At 44.5% G+C, this 24,355-nt stretch overlaps 9 non-coding genes and 1 pseudogene across 9 annotated transcripts; 1 reads left to right on the top strand and 9 right to left on the bottom strand.

Annotated features, from left to right (window-relative positions):
- LOC119272697 overlaps positions 1 to 15,979 on the top strand; it is a 17,220-nt pseudogene extending 1,241 nt beyond the window's left edge.
- TRNAQ-UUG lies at positions 2,266 to 2,337 on the bottom strand. Its single transcript has one exon. It is a non-coding gene; the product is annotated as a tRNA-Gln (tRNA).
- Positions 3,270 to 3,341, bottom strand: TRNAQ-UUG. The gene has a single exon. It is a non-coding gene; the product is annotated as a tRNA-Gln (tRNA).
- TRNAQ-UUG lies at positions 6,224 to 6,295 on the bottom strand. The gene has a single exon. It is a non-coding gene; the product is annotated as a tRNA-Gln (tRNA).
- On the bottom strand, positions 7,817 to 7,888 carry TRNAQ-UUG. The gene has a single exon. It is a non-coding gene; the product is annotated as a tRNA-Gln (tRNA).
- Positions 9,538 to 9,609, bottom strand: TRNAQ-UUG. The gene has a single exon. It is a non-coding gene; the product is annotated as a tRNA-Gln (tRNA).
- On the bottom strand, positions 10,559 to 10,630 carry TRNAQ-UUG. Its single transcript has one exon. It is a non-coding gene; the product is annotated as a tRNA-Gln (tRNA).
- TRNAQ-UUG lies at positions 11,499 to 11,570 on the bottom strand. Its single transcript has one exon. It is a non-coding gene; the product is annotated as a tRNA-Gln (tRNA).
- On the bottom strand, positions 12,255 to 12,326 carry TRNAQ-UUG. The gene has a single exon. It is a non-coding gene; the product is annotated as a tRNA-Gln (tRNA).
- On the bottom strand, positions 13,276 to 13,347 carry TRNAQ-UUG. The gene has a single exon. It is a non-coding gene; the product is annotated as a tRNA-Gln (tRNA).
- Positions 15,980 to 24,355: the final 8,376 nt, after the last annotated feature.

Genomic DNA, 24,355 nt, shown 5'->3' with positions numbered 1-24,355 from the left:
CTCCAGCAATTCACGAATTTGGGGATAGAGAGGGCACAGAATGAGTTAAACTCGTTGACGCTTGATGCAATCTATTCGGCCCTGGACAAAATGAAGCAGCATGAGCTATGCGCTATTAGTGTTAGTCTTGTTAGTTACTGCGGCACTGCTTCCTTGTGCTATTGTGAATTGTCTCCATTTGAGCTTTGATTGGTTGAAATTGTGCAAGATTTCTCAGAGACCATACTGCTTGCTACCTTGCTGTTTATGGAGGCTGTATGGTTCCAGTTTCCAAGTAAATGTGGCAACCATGCAATGGCCTTGCGTGCAAATACTTCCATGTTTTTTCATACAAAATTGCCAACCCTTCAAAGAGTGGTAATGGTATAGCGTGTGTTTATAGGAGTTCACTAGTTGGGTGGCTAATATCTCTATTTTGTCTGCTAGTTGGGCGGCAAATCAGCACCTAGTGCCTAAACGCCAATTAGGTGGGCCTAGGAGGGATAAATTGGCCAGCAGGAAGGGTGTCATCTAGTGCCTGGTGGCCCTCTAGGTGCACTAGGCGGCTGACTTTTAGAACACTACCTTTCTCACAACATTACTTTTCATGTACTTAGGCTCCGTTCGGAGTCACTCCGCTCCGTCACTCCGCCGCGGAGCGGAGCGGCATACTGTAGAAATACGGAGAGCGGCAAACAGAGCGCTCCGCGCGCTCCGCTCCTTGGTGACGGAGCGGTGGATTTCCGAACACAGCCTTATTGTCAGTAAATCTGTCGCACAGAATTGACAATGGCTAAGCAAATTTTTTTTTGATAGAAATGGAAATTTTATGTCCTAGATGGTCGGATAGGTGCCATTAGATTTACAGGTGCTAAATCTTTCTCTCAAGATAGTTAGGAAGTTGTAGAGCCTTCCCTCCGCAGTATGTAAAACTGTTGACCCTTCTTTTAAATGTAATGGCTCGTAGGTGTAATGCATATTCTCGAAAGCTTACTCTGTCCTGTTTTGGTAAATTTTTATCTCTTCAGTATGTTCCATTGATGCTGCAATATGTTATTTTAATTAATTCTTATTAGGCTTGTTGACCGACTTTATTTCACTCCTATCTTGATGTGCAGTTATCTTTGTTCTGTTGTGCCAATGGTGTACCAAGGGCCTTGAGAACATGTTTCAGCATGAATAATTAGTTGATAACAGTTGGATACTTGGATTGCAGCATATTCTGCTAAGTGCTTTTCATGTGGCTACTTTGCTTATGACCAATTGGATATGATCCGCTACCAGCTATACAGTGGACGGATATTCCTGGAATTCTCATGCATCACCTTATTCTGCTCATTTGCTTTACGCCGGCTCTGTATCGGAATGAGACAATCAACTACCTGATTCACACTCTTCTGTGCGAGGTACATATATATCTTCTCATATTTCCTGGCATTTTATTTTGTTGACAAAGTTGGTTTACTTGGTCACTTCATATAGTTTGTCTTATCATTTGCCATGGGGTTACTGTTTACCCAGTTTGCCTTGAGAGAATCCTTTCCTTGCACTTATAAGTTGCATTGCACCTAAATTGTGACCAACAGACCATCTTAGTGGCCTTTGATGTAAATCAGTAAACTAGCATTGCTTTCCAACTCAGGATTGCGAGCTGCTGGCACAAGCATGTCCATAGCCGGTAGATGGCCACATTAATAAGTTGCAGCCCAATATTGAAGTAAATGAGGATACAAAGAGAACGTACAGAAGACCTTGCACTTTATCAATTCATCACAATTTAGGACAAATAATATGGTCAGTCCATTCAGTATGACCTTGTGAGGCTAACTGTTTTGATTGCCCAGCTGGTCTTTGAACCACTCAATAGTGGCCATTGCAGTTTCTTCTTCAAGTTCACTAACATTGCTAGAATACAATATTTGGAGGTCTTGCACGGGTCGACGCATCACATTGCTAGAATAGAATATTAATGAGGCATTGATGTCTCATTTTAATAACATCGGTACTGTAATCAGTGGGCAAGGTGTACATTTGGTTGCAGCAACTAATCTGAAGTTAGTAGGTATACACTTTTCTTTCACTTGTGAGTATTTGTACTATGGAAGGTCTGGGTACATTGTACCAAGGAAATACTAAATGTCAGCAAAAATAGGAGCACATTTTACCCTGGAAGCACTAATGCCAGCTAAAAAATTGTGAGTCGATATTTTACCCGAACACTAAATTTCAGGAAAAAAATGTGACTACATTGTACCATGGAAATACTAAAATGTCAGTTAAAAAAGTAGGTCTCGCCGGGATTTGAACCCAGGTTGCCAGATTCAAAGTCTGGAGTGCTAACCACTACACTACGAAACCATTTGTTGAGTGTGGTACACTGATTGTGATATTTCTGTCATTTGGTTTACAGCCAGAATATTTGCCTTAACTTGATGGTTCCTGTTAATTTTCCTTCCCTTTTTTGACTTATTCCATTTGCCACTTGGCAGCTAAATGGAGCAAGGAACACCTGACGATTACCTTCTTTTTCCAATAAATTTTAGCCGAAGGCTCCATAGCATGGTCATTGAGCTGCTATTAGGATTTACTAGGTGTTTAGTGTTTGTTTGGTGTTTTCTCTTCTTCATCATTAAGCTTCAAGGATATATATTATGCACTTAAGAACACACAACATATGAGAGGAGATGCATTGGGAGAACCATTGGATAACAAAATTTATCTAGCTTCATCATGATTAGTCAGTAGTGGGTTTTCCACAATTTGTTCTATGGACCTTAAAAAATAAGCACATGGAAAAACACTGTTACTATTAGCACCACCCTTGTTGTGGTAGGGTCACCCTTTTTACACATCTCAGATATCTCACTTCTGTGGATCAGCAGTTCAGTTCAGCCTTTACTGTAAGCAGTGTGGAAGGGATACATTTGGTTGCAGCGTCCAGCGACTAATCTGAAGTTAGTAATATAGGTCCTGGATGTGCCTTTCTTGATAGTTTACTGTAAATTTTGTCAAGGTTATAGTCACACCAATGTAAATCAGAAGACAGAGGTATGTTTCAAGTGCTATTAGCCTCTAGACTGAGTATTTGTACCATGGAAGGTCTTGGTACATTGTGCAAGGGAAATACTAAATGTCAGCAAAAGTAAAAGTATATTCTACCCTGGAAACACTAAATGTCAGCAAAAATTTCAAGTCAATATTTTTTCCTGAATACTAAATGTCATAAAAAATGTGAACCCAGGTATTGGTACATTGTACAAGGGAAATACTAAAATGCCAGCTAAAAAAGTAGGTCTCGCCGGGATTTGAACCCAGGTCGCCAGATTCAAAGTCTGGAGTGCTAACCACTACACTACGAAACCATTTGTTGAGTGTGATCCACTGATGGTTATATTTCTGTAATTTGGGTTACAGACAAAATATTGTTTCTTTGCTCGATGATTCCTGTTAAATTTCCTTCCCTTTTCCCAGACTTGCTTCTGTTTGGCACTTGGCAGCTAAATGGAGAAAGGAATATCCGACGAAGAGGAGAGGAGGGGCTAGCCGGCTAGCGTGTGGACGGGTGCGGCTCTCGGCTCGCCATGACGGAAGACGGGATGCCGCCCCGTCGCGCCGGCGCGGGCGACATGAGCACCTTCTTCCGCTGCGACGCTAGTGCTGTGGGCCGTGTCGGTGGGGTTTGAGATCGGCGTGCGGGGCCGCCGTGGCCGCCGGCTTCGCCTTCTTCCAGGCCGCCAACACGGCCGTCCGCGCCACTCTTCGTGAACACTGCCTTCCCGCTTCTCCACTCCCCCCTCACTTCGGCCTCAGGTCTGGTCCCTCTCTCTGTTTCACCCCCTCTCCGAATCCTCACATTTCGCCCTGTAGCTTTTCCCATACATGCGCTTTGGGTTAATCGACTAGAAGAAAGCGTACGTCAGTTGACTTCAAGCATTTCACGAATTTGGGGATAGATAGGGTGCGGCAGATTAATCAGTTGGTAAACTTGTTGATGCTTGATGGAATTTGTTCGACCCTAGAGTCCTGAACAAAAGGGAGCAGCATGAGTTATTTACTCAGAGTTAGTCTTGTTAGTTACTGCGATACTGCTTCCTTGTGCTGTCGAGAATTGTCTCCATTTGAGCTTTGATTGGTTGAAATTGTGCAAGATTTCTCAAAGCCCGTATTGCTTGCTACTCCCTCCGTCCCATAATGTAAGACATTTTTTTACACTACACTAGTGTCAAAAAACGTCTTACATTATGGGACGGAGGGAGTAGTTTATAGCATGTTCGACTTCTAGAGGTTGTCTGGTTCCAACTTCCAAGTAATGTGGCAACCATGCAATGGCCTTGCGTGCAGATACATCCATGTTTTTCATACAAAATTGCCAACCCTCCAAAAGAAAGGTAATGGTATAAAGTGTATTTAGAGCTTGGACGGCAAATATCTCCATTTTGTCTTCTAGTTGGCCCTAGTGCCTAAACACCAATTAGGTGGGCCTAGGAGGGACAAAATGGCTAGCAGGAAGGGTGTCACCTAGTGCCTGGGGGCCCTCTAGGTGCACTAGGTGGGTGACTTTTAGAGCACTACCTTTCTCACAACATTACTTCTCATGTACCACTACTTCGCAGGTACTCACTCTGTCTCAAAATGTAAGACATTTTTTTGATACAAAGGGAGTATAAAAACATCTTATATTTTGAGACAGAGGGAGTACTTATTACCAGTAAATCTGTCGCACAGAATTGACAACGAATAAGCAAAAAGATAGAAATGGAAATTTTATGTCCTAGACGGTCGGATATGTGCCATTAGATTTAGAGGTGCTGTTCTTTCTCTCAAGATAGTTAGGAAGTTGTAGAGCCTTCCCTCCGCAGTATGTAAAATTGTTGATCCTTCTTTTAAATGGATGACTCGTAGGTGCACTGCATATTCTCGAAAGCTTACTATGTCTCTTTTTGGTAAACATTTATCTCTTTAGTTTGTTCCATTGATGCTGCCATATGTTATTAATTCTTAGGCTTGTTGATCGACTTTATCTCACTCCTATCTCTGGTTTGCAGTTATCTTTAGGCGTACAAGGGCCATGAGAAATGTTTCAGCATGAAGAATTAGTTGGTAGCAGTTGGATTGGAGCATATTCTGCTCTGTGCTTTTCGTGTGGCCACGTTGCTTATGGCCAATTGGATATGCTCCGCTACCGACTATACAGTGGATAGATTCCTGGAATTCTGCTGCATCACCTTATTCTGCTCATTTGCTTTACGCTAGCTCTGTATCGGAATGTGACAATCAACTACTTAATTCTCACTCTTCTATGCGAGGTACATATGTCTCTTCTCATATCTTCTGGCATTTAATTTTGTCGACAAAGTTGGTTTACTTGGTCACTTCAAATAGTTTTTTGTCTTATCATTTGGCATGGGGCTATTATTTACCCAGTTGTCATTTGAGGAATAGGTGTGTACTCAAGAGAGAATCCTTTTCTTGCACTTATAAATTGTGTTGCACCTAAATTGTGACCAATAGACCATCTTAGTGGTCTGTGATGTAAATCAGTACACTAGCATTGCCTTTCCAACTTAGGATTGCGAGCTGCTGTCACAAGCATGTCCATACTCGGTAGATGGCCACATTAACAAGTTGTAGCCCAAAATTTATTGCAGTAAACCTGTTACCGGAATGATTATACAAAGAGAACGTAGAGAAGACCTTTCACTTATCATTACAATTTGGAGCAAATGACATGGGCGGTCCATTCAGTATGACCTTGAAGGTTAACTGTTTTGATAGCCCAGCTGGGCCTTAAACCACTCGATAATGGCCATTGCAGTTCCTTCTTCATGTTCACTAACATTGCTAGAATACAATATTTTGAGTTCTTGCACGGGTCGGCGCATCACATTGCTAGACTAGAATATTAATGAGGCATTCATGTCTCACTTTAAGAACAACGGTATCGAAATAAGTAGTTCAGTTCAGTCTCCACTGTAATAAGTGGGGAAGGTGTACATTTGGTTGCAGCGACTAATCTGAAGTTAGTAGGTATACACTTCTCTTTCACTTGTGAGTATTTGTATGTTCTGGGTACATTCTACCAAGGAAATACTAAATGTCAGCAAAAATAGGAGTACATTCTACCCCGGAACACTAAATGTCAGCTGGAAAATCGTGAGTTGATATTTTTTCCGAATACTAAATGTCCAGAAAAAAATGTGAGTGCATTGTACCATGGAAATACTTAAATGTCAGCTAAAAAAGTAGGTCTCGCCGGGATTCGAACCCAGGTCGCCAGATTCAAAGTCTGGAGTGCTAACCACTACACTACGAAACCATTTGTTGAGTGTAGTACACTGATGGTTATATTTCTGTCATTTGGCATACAGCTAGAATATTTTCCTTTACTTGATGGTTCCTTTTAAATTTCCTTCCCCTTTTTTGGACTTACTTCCATTTGCCACTTGGCAGCTAAATTTATCCGACAAATACCTTTTTTAAAAAATTTAGCCAAAATATCCATTGTGTGGGTACGATAATTTTGTCTCATTGAGCTGCTATTAGGTGTTTAGTGTTTGTTTGGTGTTTTTTCTCCTCTCTCTTTTTTTTTGACTGAAAGACTATAAGGGAGGCCCCTACAGTATAATTGGTGCAACAAACCCTGGGTGGGTGTGAAGGCATCAACCCCTTCCCACCACTAGGCTATGCCTTAATCTGCTTATTAAGCTTCAAGGATATATATTATGCACTTAGCACACAACATATGAGAGGAGATGCATTGGGACAACCATTGGATAACAAAATGTATATAGCTTCAACATGATTAGCCAGTAGTGGATTTTCCACAACTTATTCTATAGCACCTTAAAAAATAAGCACATGGCAAAAGCATTGTTTCTATTAGCACTGTTGTCGTCGTGGTTGAGTCGCCCTTCTTAACGTCTCCGATATCTCACAACTATGGTCAGTAGTTGTAACCATACATTCCCCTGCACCTCTTCCATCTAGCTCACTGCCTGCCGCTATCATCTCATCTTACCGCTCTGACTATCCTAGGGCTGAATCTGCGCTTAACTGGTCCACCCCCTTCGACAATTTTACGACAGAGGTAATGCCGACTTAGCAACGAAGTTGTAGCTCAAACTTTATTGCAACAAACCTGTTGCCGGAATGATGATACATGGAGAACATAGTGAAGACATTTCCCATCCTTAGTTCCTTACAATTTGGAACATGTGGTCGGCATTTAGTATGACCTTGAAGGTTAATTGTTTCGATTGTCCATCTTGGCTTTCAACCACTCACTATTGGCCTTTGCAGTTCGTTTTCCATGTTCACATACATTGCTAGAATACAAGATTTTGAGCTCTTGTACATATCCGCATCAGATTGCTAGAATAGAATGTTTATGAGGCACTGATGTCCCATTTTAAGAACAAGGGTATGAGCATCTATTGAAATAAGTAGTTCAGTTCAGTTTCCACCATAAGCAGTGGGGAAGTGGCACATTTGATTGCAGCGTCTAATCTGAAGTTAGCAAGCATAGGTACCGAATGTTCCTTTCTAGATAGTGTACTGTAAATTTTGGCGAGGTTATAGTCACACCAATGTAAATCAGAAGACAGAGGTATGTTTCAAGTTTTATTAGCCTCTAGACTGAGTATTTGTACCATGGAAGCTCTGAGTACATTGTATACCAGGGAAATACTAAATGTTAGCAAAAATAGGAGTACATTCTACCCTGGAAGCACGAAATGTCAGCTAAAAATTGAGAGTCAATATCTTTCCCAAATATTGAATGTCATAAAAATGTGAATATATTGTACCATGGAAACACTAAAATGCCAGCTCAAAAAGTAGGTCTCGCCGGGATTCGAACCCAGGTTGCCAGATTCAAAGTCTGGAGTGCTAACCACTACACTACGAAACCATTTGTTGAGTGTGACTCACTGATAGTTATATTTCTGTCATTTGGCTTGCAGACAAAATATTGTTTCTTTACTCGACGCTTACTCTTAAATTTCCTTCTGTTTTTTTGGATTTGCTTCCGGTTGCCACTTGGCAGCTAAATGGAGCAAGGAATATCCGATGAATCTCTTTTCTTTCAATTCATTTTAGCCAAAGGCTCCATTGCGTGGGTACTCCGGTGCTGCGGCAGTACGGCGGCGCTTGCGGCCGGCGTCGGCGCCGGCGTCATCAGCCTCGTGCCCGTCTCCCTCCCCATCCGGGCAAGCTGCATGACCAGTGAGGGCGCGAGCTCGGTCGACGTCGGAGCAGACGAGGGCGATGGCGATGGGATACATGAGGGTGGTGACCGTAGGGGCGGAGGAGGTCATCACAACTGCGGGAGTCGTGGCTGGAGATGAGGCATCGTCGGCAGCGAATGTCATTGGTTCAGTCGCGGACGCGGTGGCGGGGGTCGAGGCAGCGGAAGCAGAGCCCGACGAGCTCTTCGGGGGATGGGCTGCGCTGGCGCCGCGGCGACGGGCTCAGCTCAGGCTCACGGTGAGGCCGACGTCGGTTCCTGCGGCGCGGCTGTTGGTAGCTGTCGGCGTCCACCGTGGCTCCGTGCGAGACGCGATGCACCTCCGAGCGGGGCCCGAGGCGGGCAGAGGCAGGCAGCCTGGGGGCCGCCGGCGCGGGAACCACGTCGCGGACGGGCGGAGCCGGTGGTGGTGTGCGAGCGACGTCCTGGTAGGAGCGAGGGGGAGACGCGCTGTCGGACCCGGACTCAGACCAGCGGCTGTCACCGGAGGAGACGCGCTCGCCGGAGAGGGAGTGGGTGGGGGAGGGGGCGCCATGGCAGGGCGAGGGAGGAGGGCTACCGGCGTGGAGTCGATGGCGGCGGGGCTGGTGGAGAGGGGAGCGGGAGGAGCGCTAGGAGCGGAGTCATTCCAACTGAAAAAACCTCCTGCTATTAGGATTTACCAGGTATGAGGTACAATATGTTGGAAAAAGTAACATGGTCGATACATTCTGTGTGGCCTTGAAGGATAATTGTTTTGATTGCCAGATGTGCTTTCAACCACTCACTAGTGGCCATTGCAAAGTTCCTTCTTCATGTTCAATCACATTGCTAGAATACAATATTTTGAGTTTTGGAATGGGACTGCAACACATTGCTAGAATAGAAAATTAATAAGCTATTGATGTTCCATCTTAAGACATGAGTATACACATCTATGGAAATAAGTAGTTCAGTTCGGGCTCCACCATAAGAAGTGGGCAAGGGATACGTTCGGTTGCAGTGATTAATCTGAAGTTTGTGGTTATAGGTCCTGACTGTGCCTTTATTGATAGTGTACTGTAAATTCTGGCAAGGTTATAGTCATACCAATATAAATCAGAAGACGGGTGTTTTAAGTGATATTAGCCTCTAGACTGAGTATTTGTACCATGGAAGGTCTGGGTACATTGTACCAGGGGAATACTAAATGTCGGGAGTGGAGTACATCCTACCGTGGAAACACTAAATGTCAGCAAACAAAATTGTGAGTCGATATTTTTCCCCAATACTAAATGTCATAAAAACATGTGAGTACATTGTACATGGAAATACTATAATGCCACTAAAAAAGTAGGTCTCGCAGGGATTCGAACCCAGGTCGCCAGATTCAAAGTCTGGAGTGCTAACCACTACACTACGAAACCAATTGATGGGTGTGATCCACCGATGGTTATATTTCTGTCATTTTGCTTACAGACGAAATATTGTTCTTTACTCAATGCTTCCTGTTATATTTCCTTCTGCCTTGTTGGACTAGTTCCGATCGCTACTTGGCAGCTCAATGGAGCAAGGAATATCTGATGAATGACTTATTTTCTCTTCTCTTTTCAATTCATTTTAGCTAAATACTTCATTGCATGGATATGTCATTTTGTCTCGTTGATTGCTATAGGATTTACTAGGTGCTTGAGGTATGATAATTTGGAATAAGTAATATAGTCTGTCCATTCAGTATGACCTTGAGGGATAATTGTTTTGATTGTCCAGCTGTGCTTTCAACCACTCGCTAGTGGCCATTGCAGTTCCTTCTTCATGCTCATTTTGACTGTACGGGTTTGCATCACATTGCTAGAATGGAATATTAGTGAGGCATTGATGTCCCATTTTAAGAACAAGGGTACGTGCATCTAGGGAAATAAGTAGTTCAGTTCAGTCTCCAGCGTAAGTAGTTGGGAAGGGGTACGTTTGGTTGCAGCTACTAATCTGAAGTTAGTAACTACGGGTACTGAATTTGCCTTTCTTGATAAAAGTCATCTCGGTGCACATAGCTCCCGCTTGCGCAGGGTCCGGGGAATTTGCCTTTCTTGATAGTGAAATGTAAATTTTGGCTATAGTCACACCAATGTAAATCAGAAGACAGAGGTATGTTTCAAGTGTTATTAGCCTCTATACTGTGAGTATTTGTACCATGGAAGCTCTGAGTACATGTACCAGGAAAATACTAAATGTCAGCAAAAATAGGAGTACATTCTACACTGGAAACAATAAATGTCAGCAAAAAATGAGAGTCAATATTTTTCCCAAATACTAAATGTCATAAAAAAATGTGAGTACATTGTATCATGGAAACACTAAAATGCCAGCTAAAAAAGTAGGTCTCTCCGGGATTCGAACCCAGGTCGCCAGATTCAAAGTCTGGAGTGCTAACCACTACACTACGAAACCATTTGTTGAGAGTGACTCACTGATGGTTATATTTCTGTCATTTGGTTTGCAGACAAAATATTGTTTCTTTTTCTTTGAGGAAAAAAATATTGTTTCTTTACTCGACGCTTCCTCTTAAATTTCCTTCTGTTTTTTTGGATTTGCTTCCGGTTGCAACTTGTTAGCTAAATGGAGCAAGGAATTTCTGATGAATGACTTATTTCTCTTTTCTTTTCAATTCATTTTAGCCAAAGGCTCATTGCCTGGGTACGATCATTTTGTGTCAGTGAGTTGCTCTTAGGATTTACTAGGTGTATGCGGTACAATAATTTGGAAAAAGTAGTATGGTCGATACATTCTATATGGCCTTGAAGATAATTGTTTTGATTGCCAGATGTGCTTTCAACCACTCACTAGTGGCCATTGCAGTTCCTTCTTCATGTTCAATCACCTTGCTAGAATACAATATTTTGAGTTCTTGTATGGGTCTGCAACACATTGCTAGAATAGAATATTAATAAGCCATTGATGTTCCATCTTAAGAACATGGGTATGCGCATCTATGGGAGTAAGTAGTTCAGTTGGGTCTCCACCATAAGAGTGGGGAAGGGATATGTTCGGTTTGCAGTGACCAATCTGAAGTTTGTGGCTATAGGTACTGAATGGGCCTTTATTGATAGTGTACTGTAAGGTTATAGTCACACCAATATAAATCATGAGACAGGGATGTTTTAAGTGTTATGAGCCTCTAGACCGGAGTATTTGTACCGTGGAAACACTAAATGTAAGGGAAAAAAATTGTGAGTCAATATTTTTCCCTAATACTAAATGTCATAAAATAATATGAGTACATTATACATGGAAATAATAAAATGCCAGCTAAAGAAGTAGGTCTCGCCGGGATTCCAACCCAGGTCGCCAGATTCAAAGTCTGGAGTGCTAACCACTGCACTACGAAACCATTTGTTGAGTGTGATCCACGATGGTTATATATCTGTCATTTGGTTTACAGACAAAATATTGTTTCTTTACTCGATGCTTCCTGTTAAATTTCCTTCTGCCTTTTTGGACTAGTTCCGGTTGCCACTTGGCAGCTAAATGGAGCAAGGAATATCCAATGAGTGACTTATTTTCTCTTTTCTTTTCAATTCATTTTAGTTAAATACTTCATTGCATGGGTACGTCATTTTGTCTCGTTGATTGCTATAGGATTTACTAGGTGTTTGAGGTATGATAATTTGGAACAAGTAATATAGTCGGTCCATTCAGTATGACCTTGAAGGATATTTGTTTTGATTGGCCAGGTGTATGCCCATCTATGGGAATAAGTAGTTCAGTTGGGTCTCCAAATCATAAGAGTGGGGAAGGGATACGTTCGGTTTGCAGTGACCAATCTGAAGTTTGTGGCTATAGGTACTGAATGTGCCTTTATTGATAGTGTACTGTAAGGTTATAGTCACACCAATACAAATCAGAAGACAGGGATGTTTTAAGTGTTATGAGCCTCTAGACTGAGTATTTGTACCGCGGAAACACTAAATGTAAGCAAAAAAAGTTGCGACTTGATATTTTTCCCTAATAGTAAATGTCATAAAAAATATGAGTACATTATACATGGAAATACTAAAATGCCAGCTAAAAAAGTAGGTCTCGCCGGGATTCAAACCCAGGTTGCCAGATTCAAAGTCTGGAGTGCTAACCACTACACTACGAAACCATTTGTTGAGTGTGATCCACGATGGTTATATATCTGTCATTTGGTTTACAGACAAAATATTGTTTCTTTACTTGATGCTTCCTGTTAAATTTCCTTCTGCCTTTTTGGACTAGTTCCGGTTGCCACTTGGCAGCTAAATGGAGCAAGGAATATCCGATGAGTGACTTATTTTCTCTTTTCTTTTCAATTCATTTTAGCTAAAATACTTCATTGCATGGGTACATCATTTTGTCTCGTTGATTGCTATAGGATTTACTAGGTGTTTGAGGTATGATAATTTGAAACAAGTAATATAGTCGGTCCATTCAGTATGACCTTGAAGGATGATTGTTTTGATTGGCCAGGTGTGCTTTCAACTACTCGCTAGTGGCCATTGCAGTTCCTTCTTCATGCTCACTCACATTGCTAGAATACAAGTTTTTGAGTGTACGGGTCTGCGTCACATTGCTAGAATAGAATATTAATGAGGCATTAATGTCCCATATTAAGAACAAGGGTACGCGCATCTAGGCAAATAAGTAGTTCAGTTCAGTCTACAGCGTAAGTAGAGGGGAAGGGGTACGTTCGGTTGCAACTACTAATCTGAAGTTAGTGACTATAGGTACTGAATTTGCCTTTCTTGATAAAAGGGCAGCTCAGTGCACCTAACTCCTGCTTGTGCAGGGTCCAGGGAATTTGCCTTTCTTGATAGTGGAATGTAAATTTTGGCGAGGCTATAGTCACACCAATGTAAATCAGAAGACACAGAGGTATGTTTCAAGTGTTATTAGCCTCTAGACTGTGAGTATCTGCAGCATGGATGGTCTGGGTACATTGTACCAGGGAAATACTAAATGCCGGCAAAAACAGGAGTGCATTCTACTCTCACAATATTTTTCTCCAGTACTAAATGGCATAAACATGTGAGTACATTGTACCATGGAAAAACTAAAATGCCAGCTAAAAATGTAGGTCTCGCCGGGATTCGAACCCAGGTCGCCAGATTCAAAGTCTGGAGTGCTAACCACTACACTACGAAACCATTTGTTGAGTGTGATCCACTGATGATTATATATCTTTCATTTGGCTTACAGACAATATTGTTTCTTTACATTCTTATTAAATGTCCTACTGTCATTTTGGACTTGCTTCTGGTTGCCACTTGGCAGCTAAATGGCGCAAGGAATATCCGATGAATGACTTATTTACTTTTTTCTTTTCATTTTATTTTAGCCAAAGGCTCCATTGCGTGGGTACGATCTTTTTGTCTCATTGGGTTGCTATTAGGATTTACTAGGTGTTAGCATGCTAATTTGGAAAAAAGTAATGTGGTTGATCCATTCAGTATGACTTTGAAGGATTATTGTGTTGATGGGCCAGCTGTGCTTTCAACCACTCGCTAGTCACACCACACTGTAAGTGTGACGACCTGCGGGCGTCCCGTGTGACGCCGTATCCACCCACATAATTTATGTTGGATTAAGTAGGCTGCCCACATAGCTTAGGCGGGACTACGCGGGCTGCCGCATACCCACTTACTCCACAGCGATGTGAGCAGCAGTGGCAAGCTAGTCGCAGTACAGAACAGTGTCCATAGGCTATAACTTGAGTAGTACAAAGATGCACCGCCGGTGAGCTCTCCTGCCTGCTATGACTTATACTCTGCCGGTCCTAACTTTCCTCTGACAGACTCCAACTATCACCAGGACTACTTATCCATGTACTAATGGTAGATGACTTATGCACTAGGATTTTAACTGAACAAATCTATTCTGCAGGATGAACATGGGAAGCCCTAATTGAATAGTGAGGAATAACATGGGAATAATTACTGCTATACTGTCTGCCTTCAGTTCTAGTCCATGCCGTGATTTCATACTGACAGACACAACTTTGTTTCGAGGATACAACTCACATCTGACAGGATTGATCCTTTTCTTCTATTCACGCTCTCATATGTGGAAGTAGACGGCGGCCCAGTGGAGGCCACGGCGGAGGTAATGCGGCGCAGGCCATGGCAGAGGTAGACGCCAGCGCTGCAGCAGCCATGGCAGCGCTGGATGGCAACATTGCGACGGCCAGCACGGAGGTAGAAGGCGGCACTGCGGTAGCCATGGTGGAGCATTGGAGCTGGACCGAGGCGTTGCGGTCAGAGGTACATGGCTGCATCATCGTCGCGGCTGTGAAAAGCGGGTTCGATGCAGGCGCCCGCCGAACAGCCCACATATCCCACATCTTCGGGCGCTCAACCCGTGGGTGTCCACGCACACATTATGTGGGTTTGGACGTGGGCACCACGGACAGCCCACATCCACATGCAGCCTGACTCGCTAGTGGCCATTGCAGTTGCTTCTTCATGTTCACTCGCATTGCTAGAATAGAATATTAATGTGGCATTGTTGTCCCTTTTTAAGAACTAGGGTATACGGCTATACGCATCTATGGAAATGGGTAGTTCAGTTCAATCTCCACCGTAAGCAGTGGCAAAGGGGTACGTTTGGTTGGAGCTACTAATCTGAAATTAGTAACTGTAGGTCGTGAATGTGCCTTTTTGAAAGTGTACAATATTTTGAGTTTTTGCACAGTGGCTCCTTCAGTCTGAAGTTAGTAACTGTAGTTTCCTTCCAGTGCATTGCTCCTAAATCCTAATGTCTGATATAGGTATTTTGGTATTTCAGACAACGCACGAGAATCTCTGTCAGGTGGTAGGCCTAACGTCTATGATCAAGGATGCCTAAGTAACTTTCTAGAAGTCTTCTGCACCAAGGTACAGGCTTCCAAGCTCAAGTTCCAGACATACATACAAGAGGAAGTGAGAGCTCCACCAGCCAACCGTGTTGGGGAGGTAGAAGATGAACCAGCTGGTGCTCGCCATGCAAAAGTGGAAGATGACCGGATACTGGTGTTGATATTATGAAGATCTCATTCTCACGTCGATATGATTATGAAGACATTGATATTGAAACGGGGTGCAGTGGCAGCGATGAGATGGAAGGGACAGCCTTCGTTTCTAGACAAACAGCGAATACAGATGGACAGGTTCCGGCAGTGAAGAGAAGTGGTATGGCACTAAGTCGGGGCTGAAGACTCTAGTATGACACTAGAGTCAGGGCCAAAGAACTGCGAAATTGCATATCTCATTGCTAGACATTACAAGTGCGTCAGCTTTAAAACACGTACTGTCATCTCGTAGAGAAGCTCTCAGTAGTCAGTGTGTGATCAGATAGATGCCGGTGATATTATGTGGATAGCTAAGCTGATGAGTTGATTAATTCAGACCAAATCTGGAGAGGCATGAACAAAATGCCTTTCATGCTTCTTGAACTGAACTGCTTCCATCAGTGCTTTCCACCATTTTGTGTCTGCGGTTTTTTCTATTAATGAATTGGTGCGGCACCCTACCTCACCTGGATTTTTTTTGGTGTTATTTGTTTCGGATAGATGCTACCGATATGGATACCTAAGCTGATGACTGATTAGTTCAGGCCAAATCTGGAGAGGCAGGAACTGAATGCTGCTTTCATGGGTGTTTTCCACCAATTTGTTCATGGATGTCTCATTTGGGTTTCTTTTTGCTAGTCTTATGATGATGTTGGTATGATTCTTTTTGTAACTCGATGATGTGGAATACTTATGATGCGACCTGTAATTCCCCTGCCCCTGCTTTCAGGTTCTCCCGTGTTCATTTCAGTCACTGCTCACCATGACTTCCCGAGGACATTCAAATTTGACTTGGATGCAGATCTAACTCGTGCAATATTGGTCCTGAATATTGTTACTGCTGAATTTAATTCTCACATTTGTTTCGTAAAAGTGGTCAGGCCATGAAGCATTTTCTACCTCGGCTGACCACATTCAGAGATCATACTATTTGTCGGTTTGCGCTGCCGACATGAACTTCATTCATGTCACGATCGGCGCCGGATGCATATCCGTGGTTGACTGCTGATCGTGTCTCTGTCAGCGTTCCTGGCCGGGCTTCTGGATTCGGAATTCTGCGCTGGACGTTACGTGCCAGACTCCCAGTAGATTACAGACTCTGAAGACCTCAAAATCGTCTGCTCTGAACCGAGTGGATTTGCATGGTCCAGCGAAAATCCGGTGTTGTATGGTCTCAGCATTTTCATGGTCGTCTGCGGTTTTGTGCAAGGGTTTTTGCCTTATCAGGCGAACGCGTGGCTATAGTCTTAAAAAAGGGGCCTCTGATCGCCTTGCAGTTGACGTTCAGCGCTGAAACCTAACTCAGGAGTCGTCCCGGCGTATGAGGTGCCTAGCCTTGAGGACCCATGATGTCTGTCGTTACGTCCGGATATTCTGCCGACTCTAGCAATCGTTGTAACCATAGCTGTGCCTGACCGCTGATTGTGGCGCTGTTTTACCGGGGGTTCAGCTTCCTGTTTTCAGTGTTATGTCAACGGTCCTGGTTGGCCACAGATTCAGAATTCTGCTTTGGACCTTATGTTCGGTTTCAGTCAGTAGACGCCAACGCTCCCGGAGACCTCAGAATTGTCTGCTCTGAACGGAATAGACCTGCATGGCCCGGGGAAAATGCGGAGTTGCATGGTCTCAGCATTTTCATGGTTATCTTATTATCTACAATGCAATTTTCTCCTTAGCGTTTTGCCCTTTTTTTTTCTTGAACACAGTACATACGCAAGCGCTCATATACACGCGCATACACTCATCCCTATGAACGCAGACACGCACACCCTACCCCTATGAGCACCTCCGAAAGGCTGAGCCAACATATCATTTTGAAATTTACGAAGTCTCCGTAGGCACCCTGTCATCGATGGGAACGTCTCCTCCCACTGAATGCGCATCGCCGGAAATACTGAAATAATCCAGGCGTTTTGCCTCTGACCTTCGTGATATCGCTATTGAACAAGTAACAACAATGTGCGCTCGGAAACAAAACCATTTCCCGGCCCTAGCTAGACGCCGTAGGTTCCGAGCCCGACGACGGCGACCTACGATGCCTCCGACGCCGACGGCAGAGCTCCCCGCGCGCGCCGTGGCCGTGCCGGGGCCTCAGAGCGGCAGGCAGCTTTGACCCCCATCCGTGACCCGGGTGTGAACTGGCTGACCCGTCGTCGTCCTCCCATCCCCTATCACTCATCAGTCGCCTCTCAAGTTGCAGTGATCATCCACCGCCCTTTTACCCGTCGCTTGTCTCGCTGCGCGGCTTCACGCGCTTGGGTCAGCCGTGACCCCTGCTGGGCCGTTGACAACCACACCACGCCGATGGACGACGGTGGTGGTGGCGGCCTGGGCAGCTTGCCATTGGCCGGGAAGATGCCATTTGACGGCGGTGACGAGCGTGAGCGTGAGCGCGATCGCTGGTCTTTGCAGGTCGGTTTCCATGCATGCACGGTCTGGTCTCCGTCCCCGGTCCGCTTTCAGGCGATCTTCGCCTGATCGGACGTCTCCAACTTGCCCCTAGCTAGCTTTCCATAGGGATTAGCTAGCTGATGGCTGCGGCTTCGTCATGCGTGCCGACTCATGTACTCGAGAGGAAGAGGATAGAATTCACCAGCAACAAACCATCTCCTTTCACCCCGTAAGGCACGCCTAGATCAGCAATTTAACTGACAAAATTTGTATTATATATTTATTTATTTATTTTGCCGGAAAACTTTCGATCATATGCCATATTTGAGATGGTATTTTTTTCGTGGTGTATTAAATGCCACATTTTAACATTTTTTTAGTACGTGTACAGCTTTTATAAAATATAACGCGTATTACTATTTGTTTCAGTTTTTATGGACAACACATAGTATGTCATGTGCAACATTTTTTGACAACTGCTTATATGTTATAAAATGTAGTATTAAGCGAACCAAACCATGCTTGGATAGTTATGAGGACAGAGGTATGCCCTGCCCATTAGAGTTCAAGTCACAAACTTGACATTGGTGCTCGTATTTTTCTGGATTTATATCAACCTTTTAGCGATATATGCGTTCAATGGGAGGAGATGTTCCTGTCGACTACGAAGGCGTCTGTGGCGACTTCGCCAATCTCAAAATAATGTGCCGGCTCGGTCTTTCGGAGATGTTCATAGAGGCAGGATGTGTGTGTGTGTTCATAGAGGAGAGTATGTGCCACCGTAGTCCTGCCATGTTTCCACTTTTGTTTCCTAGATCATGTCAGTCATGCCTCTAAAACTAGGTGCATACTAGCACCATGATTCTGTTTACTCTTGCCGCCATCTGTCTTAAAATATAATGCATAATGAATTTTCTTTCACGATCAAACTCTGCAAAGTTCGTTCAAATTTATAGAAAAGTGTGTTAACATTTTGGTATTTTAGATGTTGATGACTAGATTCATGGATATGTTTGAAACATAGTATCAAGTACTAGTATCTGGATGTTTGAGACCACTGCAAGCTACTCGCGGAGGCAAAAACTTCAAGCCGGCCCGTTGTTCAGCAACTCGTCGCTCCAAGCTAGCTCGCCGAGGAGTGGCGAGTTGCTCCAAGCCGGCACGATGGGGAGCACGGCGGCACGGCCGTTGTGGCTGTCGTAGACGACACCGTGTCGTACGCTCCTCCTGTGCCTGCAACCGCGCCGTCCGCCATCAATATTCGCGTAATCGAGCCTTGCCGATGGAGAAAGAAGCCAGTTTTGCGGAGATCAACGAGGCGGCGGCCAGCACGTCCGCGCCCGCCGCCATCATCGAGAAGAAGTAAAATATGGGAGGTTGCCGTCACTTGGGTCCCATGAAGTCCACCGCTGAGGCGACGCCGACGTACACAGCCAGTGTCTTGCCCGGTCATAGGTCACTGTATTGGTATTGGTATGTGTGATGTTACAGTAACTAGCTATGTTACCACATGCCTCTCTTTCTTCATTAATTACTCGTCACATCATTTGTTTTGCCTAGAGATGTGTGATGTTACCATCTATGTTACTCTCACTGTGGGTAGTCTTATCTATAAGATCGTCAAAACATCCATTGGAATAATAATTCCTCCCAACGGAACACCGATAAAATCTAATGTTAATGTTGAGTATAGGTCTTCTGCGCCATCATTTATTGATAACACTCCCACTGGTTTGAGTTAATGCAAGAAACTGAACCTGTTCATATTGCGGATCACATACATCGAATGATTATTCCGACAGCCGTGCGTTGATCAAACTAGTAGCTTGGCATATGCATTGACCACGGATATAGGCGACGGCGCTAGCTTGGCGGCGCTGCAGGTCAGATCGATTGACCATCAGTTGAAGCAGTATGTTATCGTAGAGCTTAACCACTGCCTAATTAGCTAGCTAATTAAGTATCTACATGGATATGGTCATGCTGGTTAAATACCTGAGGTCACATGGACATGGTCAAGAAGGAAACGATATCTATGCACGTAGTGGATACGTTCAAAAAAATTATCACTTGTTTATTAACTTGTTGTATTTCCGTACATGTTTGTCCATAATGGAATAAAAAGTAAATTTTACTTTGTCAGTCTCAAGATTCATATATTCAACATCTCAAAGGTGCTCGTAGAGGTACGGTGTGTGTGCGCATTTGCAGGGGTTGGTGTATTTGCGTATATGCGAGCATCTTTGTTTGTATAGTGTTTCTAAAAAGGAAAACTCAAGGACTTCTGCAAGACAAACAATTTTCTCATAAAAATCTTAACAACATATATGTTATTTTGAGCTATTTTTATCAGTAAGCTCATTGCTTCATTTTCATACTTATCTTTAACCATACGCATGTGTCACTATGTTTATTAACTTGTGTCAAAATGCATGTTTCTTAATAAGTACTCCATCCGTCCCACAATGTAAGATGAACATGGTTTGCAAAAACGTCTTATATTGTGGGACCGAATAGTACTTCCCTCGTTTTTTTAAATTCGCATATAAGTTTGTCTAAAGTGAACTTCATAAAGTTTGACGAACTTTGTAAAAAAACACATCAACATTCACAATACAAAATTAATATTATTAGATGCATCATGAAATAATTTTTGCATTATGTAACTTTTGTAATGCATATGTTGATATTTCTAATATAAGTTTGATCGCATTTTACTAAGTTTGACTCCAGTCAAATTTTATATGAAAAGTAAAAAAGAAAGGGAGGGACCGAGGGACTAGTGCAAGTTCGTTTTCGTTTCCCAGATACTTGCTCTAGATGCTCTGAATGCATAACTGACCGTGTCAATGCGTGCTAACGAGGGCAGCTCGAAACAATCCATTTCTTGCGGTGAAAGGGAAGGAGAAACTTTGCAGGTGCAGCAGGCAAGTTCTAGAATAGCAGACCATCGTCCATCATGTCCCCAGGCTTCCAGTTGGCTAGTTCTAATATGAACAGGACATCTTCCCAGCCATTCTTTTTTTTAAAACATTGGCAGTAGAGCTGTCAAATTCATTGATCAGAACAAGTGTTACAAGAGCCCTCCGAAGAGGAAAGCACAGGAAGGGCTGATGCAAAAAGAAAAGAAAGTGAAATGCCGACACCACCACAAACCCAAGCACCACCAAAACAAGACATGCTCACCAACGTAATCCATCATTAGGTCTCCAAGATAACGCCTCCAAGGAGAAAGTGATGTCGAGGACAACACCGTTACCCGATCTGGCTAAGCTAGATCTTAGGTTTTCACCCGGAGACCGCAAGCTATGAGGTATGAAGAGCAAACGAGCTCCACGACGATACCTCCAAAGAGGAAGACGACATCCGTAGACGCCGCTACCGTCGGCACTGACCAGATCAATGCGGATTTTCATCCAAAGCTGAAACTTCCACCAAACTGGATCCGAGGCCTACCAGCGCCACCGGACAGAGCTAGGCCATGCACACACTGTTTGATTTGTGACTAACTTTGCCAAAGATTGCCACACCTAAGGTTAGGCAAGTTTGCCCGACTTAGATTAGTGTTTGGTTCAAGCCACACCTTAGACAAGCCATACTTGAGCCCCACATGGCATACACACAAAAAGTGTGACAAAATTTTCTTAGACTTGCCAACTTGTGACTCTCATTTTGATAAACTAACCTTAGACAAGTTTGACCAAAATGTATAGCAAAATATGACAATGCTAATTCTAAAACCAAACAGCACATTCTTGCAGGCGCGCATGCACAAACATGGCTCCCTGCCATGCCAGGCTCGGGCATGCACTCGAGTAGTCCTCCTATTGACCCGAGGCGTGGTGTTTTTCGTGCACACAAAGTCTTGTTCCTGACAGGCGCACAGCAAACATGTACATGTGTCAGTGACAAGGCACGCCTGCAGTACTACTGTTTCAGAGGAAAGAATAGTACAAGATTCTTTTCTTTTGACGGAACAAAAAACTTGTGCGTACTAGATTCGAGGACAAGCATGCGACGCGACAGGAGTCTTGGCAAAATGTCAAAAAGGAGACGTGTGTGCCATGCATGCAAAAGGGAGAAGACGAAGAAAAAACGGGGCATCGCTGTAGCAGCAAGCATCTCTGGCATGCATGCATGCATGTAAGGGCTTTGATCATCTCCGTTTCTTGGGACTTCAAATCCACCAGCATGGAACGTTGAAGTTTGAGGCACGGCTATGAACCCGAGCTTTCAACTCTCGAATCCCAACAGTGGTAGTACTGGTGCTCACACGAATTAATAACTTAATACTTCCTCCGGTCATTTTTACTCTGCATATAAGAATTGTCTGAAGTCAAACTTTGTAAAATTTGACCGTATTTATATGAAAAATAATCAACATCTACAATGCTAAAGTTATACAATATGAAAACTTGAGTCACGACGCATCTAATTATAATGAGTTCATATTGTGAATGTTCGTGTTTTTTTCTATAAAGTTGGTCAAACTTTACGAGATTTCACTTCAGACAACATGCGAATTAAAAAGAACCGGAGGGAGTACTGACCAACAACACCCTCTTTGTCTCCCCTTTCATGGTGCCTTACGATCAACGGATGATTTTGTAATGCGAGTGTGTGTGTTTGGCAGAAGGTTTGACAACCAAAAGGTTAGGAGTTTGACGACCAACGATTGCTTCAAAGTGTCAAGCTCCCAGGCAGTATTTTATAGTAAGCATAGTTCAGCACAAGCTGCACTAATAAAACAGATTCATGTCTATTCTTTTGGGTTCATACGTCGGCAATGTGTTTGGCCAAACCAAACTGCTGCCTTGTCTTTTGGAAACAACTCTTGAATTGTTCTCTCTCTTCATGTTTTACTAATGCCATGGCTTGCTCTGCACACGTTGGGTTGCATATTTATGTATCAGCATGGCCAGAAAATGTCAAACAGTTTGACGAGTGTGGCTGCTTTGCAGGCCTCCCCTGCTGGTTCCTCGGCAAAGGAGATTTGACCTTATGAACTGAACTTCGCATCTGCCGAGGCGTTTGCTTGCCATGTCTTTCCTCTTGACCACACAGGCTGAGGCTTATCTACACTGTAGCAAAGTTGAATTCTCCACCCTCTCTTTTTTGAAAGCAGCACAATTTTTCAGTCGTCAAGGCCCTTGCTTGATTTTTTTGGGAGCCCCTAGTTCAAGAAGAATAAGTTGGGATCCCTCTCACTGAAATGAGTGCTATAACTTAGAAAAAGTACTAGTATCATATTTGAGGGTTAGCTTTTTTGGACGGCTTAAGAAAATAAACAGTCTCTTTCATACTTTAAATAAGCCGTCCTCTTAATTTATTGAGATTTATAAATTAATTATCTCATAACTATAATCCTTTGTTTGAGGGCCATAACTACTAGAGTTTTAAAGTTTAAAAGACTCAACGAATAAGAGATGCGGCTTGTGAAAAAGGTTGAGGAGGACGGTTTATTTTTTAAGGTGCTGAAATAACTGACCTTTAAAAGGTCTGGGACTAGGGCATGGGCAGATTTGATCATTTCTGCCTGATTGGCTTTCGGGTCAGGCTTCACAAATCCTGACATGTAAACTCCAAGCCCGACCTAGCCCATACTCCAACCGACTCCAACCGCTGCGTCCTGAAAAACCAACTCCAACCGCTGCATCGCATTGAAGCAGGATGACCGCCCCTCCGCCTGCCCTGGCCGTGGCTATTTAAGACACACTCCGGCGTCGTCCAGATCCGCACCGTCCTCCTCCTCCTCTCCGAGCCCGCGGCAATGCCGAAGTCCTGGTTCTCTGCGCCAGCAAGCGGCACCGGTGGAAGTTCATTGTCAGGCGGATCATGGCGTCGCCGCCCTCGCTCATCTGGACCATTCGCATCCACGGGGGAGGGCTCCTCCGGCAAGGAGGAGATAGTCCTCTCCTCATGCGACTAGGAGGACCAGTCGCAGCAGCGGCCACGTCTACTCTCGGAGGCGGCTCTGATGGACGAAGAATTCGTCGATCAGATGGAGATGATGACGGAGCGCTTGCTCCATTAGATGGGTCCGGCGCCACCGTCGCCTGTGCGCATGAAGGAGGAGCCACCCTCCCCGCCGCGGGTTTGTGTTAAGCGGGAGCCGCATCCCCACTCCGGCAGGTGACGGACGAGACAACATCCCCACGCCAGGAGGTGAAGGACGAGCCGGCATCCCCACCACGCAACCGCGGCCTCCACATCAGCGGCCGCGTGAAGCAAGAGCCAGCGTCCCCCAGCGCCTTCGCCGCGTGAAGCAGGAGCCACATAGCCGCTACGCATGGATTGACGGGCCCTCATCACCACCACGGCGCCAACGCCGCGTGAAGGAGGAGCTGCCGCCCGCGATCGCCAAGGCGTGTGGCTGTATCCTCCACTATCTCGGAGGCGGTGGTTACAGCCGTGCCTCCATCTCTCGGGCCGTGGTATACGAGGCAGAGCGCACGGCATGCGAGGTATGACCGACACAATGCCGGTCGCCGCTCCTAGTTCGCCAAGACAGACGTGGCGCTGGAGTGGGCCCGCAACGACCCCGACCTCGCCGCCGCATGGGCGCTCGACCGCTCCTAGCAGAGACGTCTGCCAGGCACCGCCGCCGCATTGACAGCGAGCTCGCCAAGATCGGTGAGGAGTGGTCACTCAGCGACTGCTTCGCGAGCGCCGGTCGTGGCAAGGCCGCCGCTAGGGTTCTGCAGGCCTCATTGGCGATG

The sequence above is a fragment of the Triticum dicoccoides genome, chromosome 3A (genome assembly GCF_002162155.2).
Source record: "Triticum dicoccoides isolate Atlit2015 ecotype Zavitan chromosome 3A, WEW_v2.0, whole genome shotgun sequence".
NCBI lineage: Eukaryota > Viridiplantae > Streptophyta > Magnoliopsida > Poales > Poaceae > Triticum > Triticum dicoccoides.
This window is presented reverse-complemented; position numbering and strand designations above follow the sequence as displayed.